The sequence below is a fragment of the Artemia franciscana genome, unplaced genomic scaffold, assembly GCF_032884065.1.
Source record: "Artemia franciscana unplaced genomic scaffold, ASM3288406v1 Scaffold_7398, whole genome shotgun sequence".
Classification (NCBI taxonomy): Eukaryota; Metazoa; Arthropoda; class Branchiopoda; order Anostraca; family Artemiidae; genus Artemia; species Artemia franciscana.
The window spans coordinates 2,658-12,590 of NW_027067496.1; the positions used below are offsets into that span (position 1 = coordinate 2,658).

At 33.2% G+C, this 9,933-nt stretch overlaps 1 long non-coding RNA gene across 1 annotated transcript; it reads right to left on the reverse strand.

The window, feature by feature from the left end:
* Positions 1-750: 750 nt before the first annotated feature.
* On the reverse strand, positions 751-3,295 carry LOC136043580 (uncharacterized). The gene is made up of 2 exons (XR_010621657.1): positions 2,400-3,295; positions 751-1,247 (listed from the first exon to the last, which is right to left on the reverse strand). It is a non-coding gene; the product is annotated as an uncharacterized LOC136043580 (long non-coding RNA).
* Positions 3,296-9,933: the final 6,638 nt, after the last annotated feature.

Sequence of the window (9,933 nt, forward strand, 5' to 3'; positions counted from 1 at the left end):
AGTTTTTTCAGGTGACGTCACCTGACACAACCCATCCACACATCCATCCACACATCCACAGACAGACAACTTATTTTTATATAATAGATATATATATATATATATATATATATATATATATATATATATATATATATATATACTACTAGCTGTTGGGGTGGCGCTTCGCGCCACCCCAACACCTAGTTGGTGGGGCGCTTCGCGCCCCCCCCAAGCCCCCCCGCGCGCGTAAATCGTTACGCGCCATATTAGTTACGCGCCAATGTAGTTGTGTCCCTATGTCCCACCTGTGAATATAGATATATATATATATATATATATATATTATATATATATATATATATATATATATATATATATTTATATATATATATATATATATATATATATATATATATATATATATATATATATATATATATATATATATATATATATATATATATTATATATATATATATATATATATATATATGTTTTTAACTACGTAAAACTTGCGAATATACAACATTCTTTGCTGTCCCATTGTTTGTGCATATAAATAGATTGTCAGGTTTACCGACTCTTGAACATGCAACATATAATCCTTGTGTCCCGGTGTCCCGGTCGTCATTTATATCCCCCTGTGCCTTGTCTGTGCATATAAATAGATTGTCAGGTTTACCGACTCTTGAACATGCAACATATATTCCTTGTGTCCCGGTGTCCCGGTCGTCATTTATATCCCCCTGTGCCCCCCGGCGTCCCCATTGTAGTTGTGTCCCTGTGTCCCGGTCGTCATTTATATTCCCTGTGTCCTGGTCGTCATTTGTATCCCGGTGTCCCGGTCTGTATATACATTCGTTTTTTAGTTTTGTTTTTCTCCTTTATTTTTTTTCCTTTTTTTTTTTTTTTTTTTTTCCTATTTAGATTTTTAGATTTTTTAGTTTTTTTTATTAGTTTTTAGTTTTTTTGTAGTTTTTACCATTTTTTTACTTTTTTATATTTATTAATATTTTTTTAGTTTTCTTTTTCTCTTATTTTTCAGTTTTTTCCTTTTTTTAGTTTTTTCTTTTTTAGTTTTTAGTTTTTTTTTGTTTTTACCTTTTTTTAGTTTTTTTAGTTTTTTAGCTTTTTTAGTTTTTTTATTAGTTTTTAGTTTTTTTTTAGTTTTTGCCTTTTTTTAGTTTTTTCAGTTTTTTTTAGTTTTTTCAGTTTTTTCAGTTTTTAGTTTTTTACCTTTTTTTTAGTTTTTTTTAGTTTTTTAGCTTTTTTAGTTTTTTTTCTTTTTAGTTTTTTTTGTAGTTTTTACCTTTTTTAGTTTTTTTTCTTCTTTTGTATTAGTGTGAAATAATGCAGACGTCATATGCGGACAAACACGACGTCACTCGACAGACAGACAGACAGACATAACCCACAAACACCGGTCGTCATTTATATTCCCTGTGTCCCGGTCGTCATTTGTATCACGGTGTCCCGGTCTGTATATACATTCGTTTTTTAGTTTTGTTTTTCTCCTTTATTTTTTTCCTTTTTTCTTTTTTTTCTTTTTTAGTTTATTTAGATTTTTAGATTTTTTAGTTTTTTTATTAGTTTTTAGTTTTTTTGTAGTTTTTACCATTTTTTTAGTTTTTTTAGTTTTTTTTTTTACTTATGTCCTGGTCGTCATTTATACTCCCTGTGTCCGGTCGTCATTTGTGTCTCGGTGCTTTGTTGATGCTTACCGCTTTGCGCTTAGGCAGCGGTACTTTGTACCGCTGCCTAACTCTAAGAATCATTAGGATGTATTACCGCGGAGTGACATGAACTTGCATCCTCCGAATTCGAAAGAGAACTTCAAATCCAATCTGCTACGGTAACTATTAGTACATATTGTATTATTGAATATGTGATTAACATGGAGTGATAGAGAAAATGAAAAAAAACTTTGTTGAAAATGGAAAAATCTTACGTGCCAAGCATGCTAAAGCTCCACAATTTATATTAAACCTCAAAATTTGGTGTATCTGTTTAAGGTTTTCGGATTACTTTAATCTATTGTCAGAATATATGAAATATTTGTGCAATTCCCAGTTTTTTTGTTTTTTCTTTTTTTTAGTTTTTTAGCTTTTTTTAGTTTTTTTTTAGTTTTTTATCTTTTTTATTTTTGTACGTTTTTTCTTTTTAGGTTTTTTCTTTTTTTAATCTTTTAATTTTATTTTTTTTTAGTTTTTTCTTTTTAGTTTTTTTTAGTTTTTTTAGCTTTTTTAGTTTTTTTATTAGTTTTTAGTTTTTTTTTAGTTTTTGCCTTTTTTTAGTTTTTTCAGTTTTTTTAGTTTTTTCAGTTTTTTCAGTTTTTAGTTTTTTACCTTTTTTTAGTTTTTTTTAGTTTTTTAGCTTTTTTAGTTTTTTTTTCTTTTAGTTTTTTTTGTAGTTTTTACCTTTTTTAGTTTTTTTTCTTCTTTTGTATTAGTGTGAAATAATTCAGACGTCATATGCGGACAAACACGACGTCACTCGACAGACAGACAGACAGACATAACCCACAAACACCGTCGTCATTTATATTCCCTGTGTCCCGGTCGTCATTTGTATCACGGTGTCCCGGTCTGTATATACATTCGTTTTTAGTTTTGTTTTTCTCCTTTATTTTTTTCCTTTTTTCTTTTTTTCTTTTTAGTTTATTTAGATTTTTGGATTTTTTAGTTTTTTTATTAGTTTTTAGTTTTTTTTTGTAGTTTTTACCATTTTTTTAGTTTTTTTATTTTTTTTTTTTACTTATGTCCTGGTCGTCATTTATACTCCCTGTGTCCCGGTCGTCATTTGTGTCTCGGTGCTTTGTTGATTGCTTACCGCTTTTGCGCTTAGGCAGCGGTACTTTGTACCGCTGCCTAACTCTAAGAATCATTAGGATGTATTACCGCGGAGTGACATGAACTTGCATCCTCCGAATTCGAAAGAGAACTTCAAATCCAATCTGCTACGGTAACTATTAGTACATATTGTATTATTGAATATGTGATTAACATGGAGTGATAGAGAAAATGAAAAAAAACTTTGTTGAAAATGGAAAAATCTTACGTGCCAAGCATGCTAAAGCTCCCACAATTTATATTAAACCTCAAAATTTGGTGTATCTGTTTTAAGGTTTTCGGATTACTTTAATCTATTGTCAGAATATATTGAAATATTTGTGCAATTCCCAGTTTTTTTTGTTTTTTCTTTTTTTTAGTTTTTTAGCTTTTTTTAGTTTTTTTTTAGTTTTTTATCTTTTTTATTTTTGTACGTTTTTTCTTTTTAGGTTTTTTTCTTTTTTTAATCTTTTTAATTTTTATTTTTTTTTAGTTTTTTTCTTTTAGTTTTTTTTTAGTTTTTTACCATTTTCTTTTTCCGAATTACTTTAATCAATTGTCAAAATATTTTGAAATATTTATGCAATTTCCAGTTTTTACATTCTAGTTTGTTTTCTTTTATATATGTAGAAGATATAATCTGGCGTAACGGACAGACAACTTATTTTTATATATATAGATATATATATATATATATATATATATATATATATATATTATATTATATATATATATATATATATATATATATATATATATATATATATTATATATATATATATATATATATATATATATATATATATATATATATATAATGTTTTTTAACTACGTAAAACTTGCGAATATACAACATTCTTTGCTGTCCCATTGTCTGTGCATATAAATAGATGTCAGGTTTACCGACTCTTGAACATGCAACATATAATGGTCCATGGGAAAACAATCCGTATTCAGATCTATTCCTCATGATTCTAATGATTGCCCTTGAGCTTTGTTGATGGTGATTGCTAATCGACAATTCCCTGAGTCGCCATCGTCATTTATATATCCCCCTGTGCACCCCGGCGTCCCCTTTGTAGTTATGTCCCTGTGTCCCGGTCGTCATTATATTCCCTGTGTCCCGGTCGTCATTTGTGTCCCGGTGTTCCAGTCTGTGATTTCTCTTTGAGTGTCCCGGGCGTAATTTATATTCCTTGTGTCCCGGTGTCCCGGTCGTCATTTATATCCCCCTGTGCTCCCCGGCGTCCCCATTGTAGTTGTGTCCCTGTGTCCCGGTCGTCATTTATATTCCCTGTGTCCCGGTCGTCATTTGTATCCCGGTGTCCCGGTCTGTATATACATTCGTTTTTTAGTTTTGTTTTTCTCCTTTATTTTTTTCCTTTTTTCTTTTTTTCTTTTTTAGTTTATTTAGATTTTTAGATTTTTTAGTTTTTTTATTAGTTTTTAGTTTTTTTGTAGTTTTTACCATTTTTTTTAGTTTTTTTAGTTTTTTTTTACTTATTTCCTGGTCGTCATTTATACTCCCTGTGTCCCGGTCGTCATTTGTGTCTCGGTGCTTTGTTGATTGCTAATTTATATTATATTTATATTTATATTTTTTATATTTATTAATATTTTTTTAGTTTTCTTTTTCTCTTATTTTCAGTTTTTTCCTTTTTTTTAGTTTTTTTCTTTTTAGTTTTTAGTTTTTTTTTGTTTTTTACCTTTTTTTAGTTTTTTTAGTTTTTTAGTTTTTTAGCTTTTTTAGTTTTTTTATTAGTTTTTAGTTTTTTTTAGTTTTTGCCTTTTTTTAGTTTTTTCAGTTTTTTTTAGTTTTTAGTTTTTTACCTTTTTTTAGTTTTTTTTAGTTTTTTAGCTTTTTAGTTTTTTTTCTTTTTAGTTTTTTTTGTAGTTTTTACCTTTTTTAGTTTTTTTTTTCTTCTTTGTATTAGTGTGAAATAATTCAGACGTCATATGCGGACAAACACGACGTCACTCGACAGACAGACAGACAGACATAACCCACAAACAACTTATTTTTATATATATTTATTCATATTTTTTTAGTTTTCTTTTTCTCTTTTATTTTTCAGTTTTTTCCTTTTTTTAGTTTTTTTCTTTTTTAGTTTTTAGTTTTTTTTAGTTTTTTACCTTTTTTTAGTTTTTTTTAGTTTTTTTAGTTTTTTAGCTTTTTTAGTTTTTTTATTAGTTTTTATTTTTTTTGTAGTTTTTGCCTTTTTTTATTTTTTTCAGTTTTTTTTAGTTATTAGATTTTTACCTTTTTTAGTTTTTTTAGTTTTTTAGCTTTTTAGTTTTTTTTTCATTTTAGTTTTTTTTTGTAGTTTTTACCTTTTTTAGTTTTTTTCTTCTTTTGTATTAGTATGAAATAATTCAGACGTCATATGCGGACAAACATGACGTCACCTGATCCATCCACAGATCCACACACAGACAACTTATTTTTATATATATAGATAGATATATATAAAAATAAGTTGTCTGTGTCTGGATCTGTGGATGGATCAGGTGACGTCATGTTTCGGCTGACGTCATGAAATTAGTTGCCATCATTTTTGCTTTGAAGGTGACGTCATTCAAGTTATATAAGACATATGTTCGCCGTCATGTTTCGGCTGACGTCATGAAATTAGTTGCCATCATTTTTGCTTTGAAGGCGTGACGTCATTCAAGTTATATAAGACCTATGTTCGCGTAGAAATCTATTAATGCTTAAGTTTATAATGACTGATGAAGATGCTCAAAGAGTCTATGCCAAAAAAACTTGCTGCTGATAGAGAAAGTCAGAAAAGAAAGCGTGCCGAGGAACTACCAGAGCAACGCGAAAGCAGACTTGCTGCTATAAAGAGAAGTGAAAAAAGAAGGCGTGCCGAGGAACTACTAGAGCAACGCAGAAGCAGACTTGCTGCTAAAGAGAAAGTGAAAAAAGAAGGCGTGCCGAGGAATCAAAAGACCAGCAGGGAAACAGGCTTGAGGCTGATAGAGAAAGAAAGAACAGAAAGCATGCCGAGGAACTACCAGAGCAACGCAGAAGCAGACTTGCTGCTAAAAGAGAAAGTGAAAAAAGAAGGCGTGCCGAGGAACTACTAGAGCAACGCAGAAGCAGACTTGCTGCTAAAAGAGAAAGTGAAAAAAGAAGGCGTGCCGAGGAATCAAAAGACCAGCAGGGAAACAGGCTTGCTGCTGATAGAGAAAGTAAGAAAAGAAAGCGTGCCGAGGAATCAGAGCAATCTGAAAGTTATCACCTGGCATTCAGGTACAACCCAGTCGATGATTATAGCTTGAGTAGATGTGTTCAAATCGGGACAATGTCTAAAATTTGTCCCTATTGCAAGGCCTTGAAATTCAATGGTGAAACAATGGGAATGTGTTGCGCCTCAGGAAAAGTTAAACTTCCTCTATTGGCTGCACCACCAGAGCCATTGAAGACTTTCCTTACTGGAACTACTACGTCAGAATCTAAGCGTTTTTTGTCAAAAATCAGAAAATACAACTCATGTTTCCAAATGACGTCGTTTGGAGCCCAAATCGAAAATCCAGATCAATTTATGTCTACTTTCAAAGTAAAAGGGCAAATTTATCATAAAGCAGGGTCCCTTCTACCATTCTCAGGCGAGAATCATAAATTTTTACAATTGTACTTCATCAGTGATAGAAATTCTGAATGAATGCACGTTGCGAAATTTCTCCCAACGTTGAAAGGACAATCGTTTCCCAATTGCAACATCTTTTCCACGAAAATAATAAGTTAGTGCGTCTGTTCAAAACAGCCATCGATTTGATGCCTACTGATACTCATAAAATTGTTATTTCCGCTGACAAAACGCCTCCTGGCCAACATGTGCGTAGATACAATGCTCCGACTATCGACGAAGTGGCAATCGTTATGGTCGGTGATCAGTTTTTACCTCGAGATATTATTCTACATAAGCGAAACGCTCAGTTGTTAAGAATTGCTGAAACTCATCGATGCTACGATGCCTTACAATATCCTATCATTTTTTGGGATGGAGCCGACGGCTATCACTTTAATATTAAATTGAGGAATCCAGCCACCTAACAAAGAAATGAATAAGAAATGCTGTGCAATGCATTATTATTCCTATAGACTAATGATTCGGCAGGATGAAGAATATTATATTTTAAATGCCGTGAATTGTTTCACCAATTTATGGTTGATATGTATGCTAAAATTGAATCAGAACGTTTGCTATATATCCGCCTGAATCAGACCAAGCTCCGCTCTGAACCATACATTCATTTGCGAGATGCAGTTATAAATGACGGTAATACCACAAACGTTGGAAGATTAACAATTTTACCTTCGTCATATGTTGGCAGTCCCGTCATATGCATGAATATGCTCAAGATGCTATTGCGTATGTTCGACTCTATGGTCGTCCAGATTTATTTATTACATTTACATGTAATCAATCTTGGGACGAGATACTGCAGCTTTTACTTCAAGGACAATCGGCGGTTCATAGGCATGACATTACGGCACGTGTCATCCGGCAAAAAGTTGAAATCACTGATAAACTACCTTGTAAAACATGAAGTGTTTGGGTCAGTGCGATGCTGGATATACTCAGTGGAATGGCAAAAACGAGGTTTGCCACACGCACATATACTAATCTGGCTACATAAAAAAATTACTTTAAACGAAATTGATGATGTGATTTCCGCTGAAATACCTGATAAAAATGTCGATAAGGGGTTACATGATATTATTGTAAAAAATATGATACATGGACCTTGCGGTGCACTGAACGAAAATTCACCATGCATGGCCAAAGGAAGGTGCACAAAGCAATATCCTCGACTTTTAGTACCCAAAACAATTACTGGCAATGATGGTTACCCACAATATAGAAGAAGATCTACTGAAGATGGCAGTAAAACAGCAATAATAAAGAAGCGTAACGGTACCACCATCGAAGTAGATAACCAGTGGGTTGTTCCATATTCCCCTTATTATCAAAAACGTTTAATGCACACATAAACGTTGAATACTGTAACTCCGTAAAGGCAATCAAATATATATGTAAATACGTCAACAAAGGCAGTGACATGGCAGTTTTTGGCTTGCAGTCCGAAATCAAAGATTTCGATGAAATCGTAGAATATCAGGCTGGAAGATACATAAGCAGTAATGAAGCTGTTTGGCGAATTCTTTCATTTCCGATACATGAACGTAGTCCAGCTGTTGTTCACTTAGCGGTACATTTACAGAATGGTCAACGTGTTTATTTCACGGAAACCAACGTGCAACAAAGAGTCCTGAATCCACCGGATACAACATTAACAGCTTTTTTTTCGCTTTGCAAAAATGATTCTTTTGCGAAAAAACTGCTGTATACTGAAGTGCCTTCGTATTACACGTGGAATACTAAAAATAAAGTATTTGAATGTCGAAAACAGGGTAAGTCAGTCGACGGCCAACCTACTATCTTCAAAGATACCACGATAGGAAGACTCTACACCGTTCACCCCAATCAACATGAATGCTTCTTTCTACGCCTGCTTTTGGTGAATGTACCCGGTCCGACATCCTTTGAGTATTGAGGACTGTAAATGGTACTATACATGACACTTACCGTAGTGCATGCCAAGCTCTGAATATATTGGAGAATGACCAACACTGGATAACTGCATCAATGACGCGTGCGAAACGTCTACCCCAAGTCAACTTCGTGCATTGTTTGGCATCATTTTAACAACTTGCTCTCCATCAGCTCCTACAGATTTATGGGGAAAATATAAGTCAAAAATGTCCGAAGATATACTTCATCGAAAACAGTTAGAGACGTCAGACATGACTTTTGATTTTACACCAGAAATTTATTACTACACTTTAGTTGTTATAGAAGATATTTGCATAAGTATGGCAAACAAACCTCTTCAGGGTTTGGGAATGCCTTCACCTAACCGTATCGCTGCTGTTTCGACATGTGTAGATTGGATCGTGAACAAAGTTACAGTACGAGTGATCTATTGTCGTATGTACAAAATAACATTTCCAAGTTAACGTCGGAACAAAAAGATACGATAATGCATTGTGTCGATAACAACGTTGGAGAAATTTTCTTTTTGGATGCGCCAGGAGGTACTGGTAAAACGTTTGTGATAAAACCTGATTCTGGCATCAATTCGATCTAAAAATGATATAGCGTTGGCAATTGCGTCGTCCGGAATAGCCGCAACATTGCTGCCTGGTGGAAGAACTGCTCATTCGCTTTGAAATTGCCTCTGAACTTGCATTCTACAGAAACTCCCACGTGCAATATTTCCAAATCATCTGGGATGGGTAAAGTATTGCAGCAATGCAAACTTATTATTTGGGATGAGTGCACAATGGCACACAAAAAATCGCTTGAGGCTCTGGATCAATGCTTGAAAGATTTGCGAGGGAAGTCGAAACCCTTTGGCAGCACCTTAATATTGCTTGCGGGAGATTTCAGGCAAACATTACCTATAATACCTAGATCAACTCCTGCAGACGAAATGAATGCTTGCCTGAAAAATTCTAATTTATGGGCACACGTAAAAACATTAAAATTAACTACAAATATGCGTGTCCGATTGCAAAACGATGACTCTGGTCAAACATTTTTAGATCAATTGCTAGCAATGGGAAACGGAAAGCTCCCAGTAGACTCAATTTCAGGACGTATACAACTACCTGCTGATTTCTGTAATTTAGTGACGTCCAAAAATGAATTGATTGAAAAAGTATTTCCGAATATTCTAAAAAATTATAAAAATAATAAATGGCTAAGTGAAAGAGCGATTCTCGCACCCAAAAATATAGACGTCCACGAAATCAACAATATTGTTTTGACCAAGATTCAAGACCAGGCAGTCCCTTACAAGTCAGTCGACACAGTTTTGGAACCAAATGAAGCGGTTAATTATCCATCTGAATTTTTATATTCCATAGATCTTTCAGGGTTTCCACCACACGTGCTACAACTAAAAATAGGCGTACCAATAATATTGTTACGTAACATAAACCCACCAAAGCTTTGCAATGGCACTCGACTTGCCGTAAAAAAAAAACAATGGAAAACCTAATAGAGGCCACAATCCTGACAGGGCCTTTTGAGGGTGAGGCTGTTCTTAT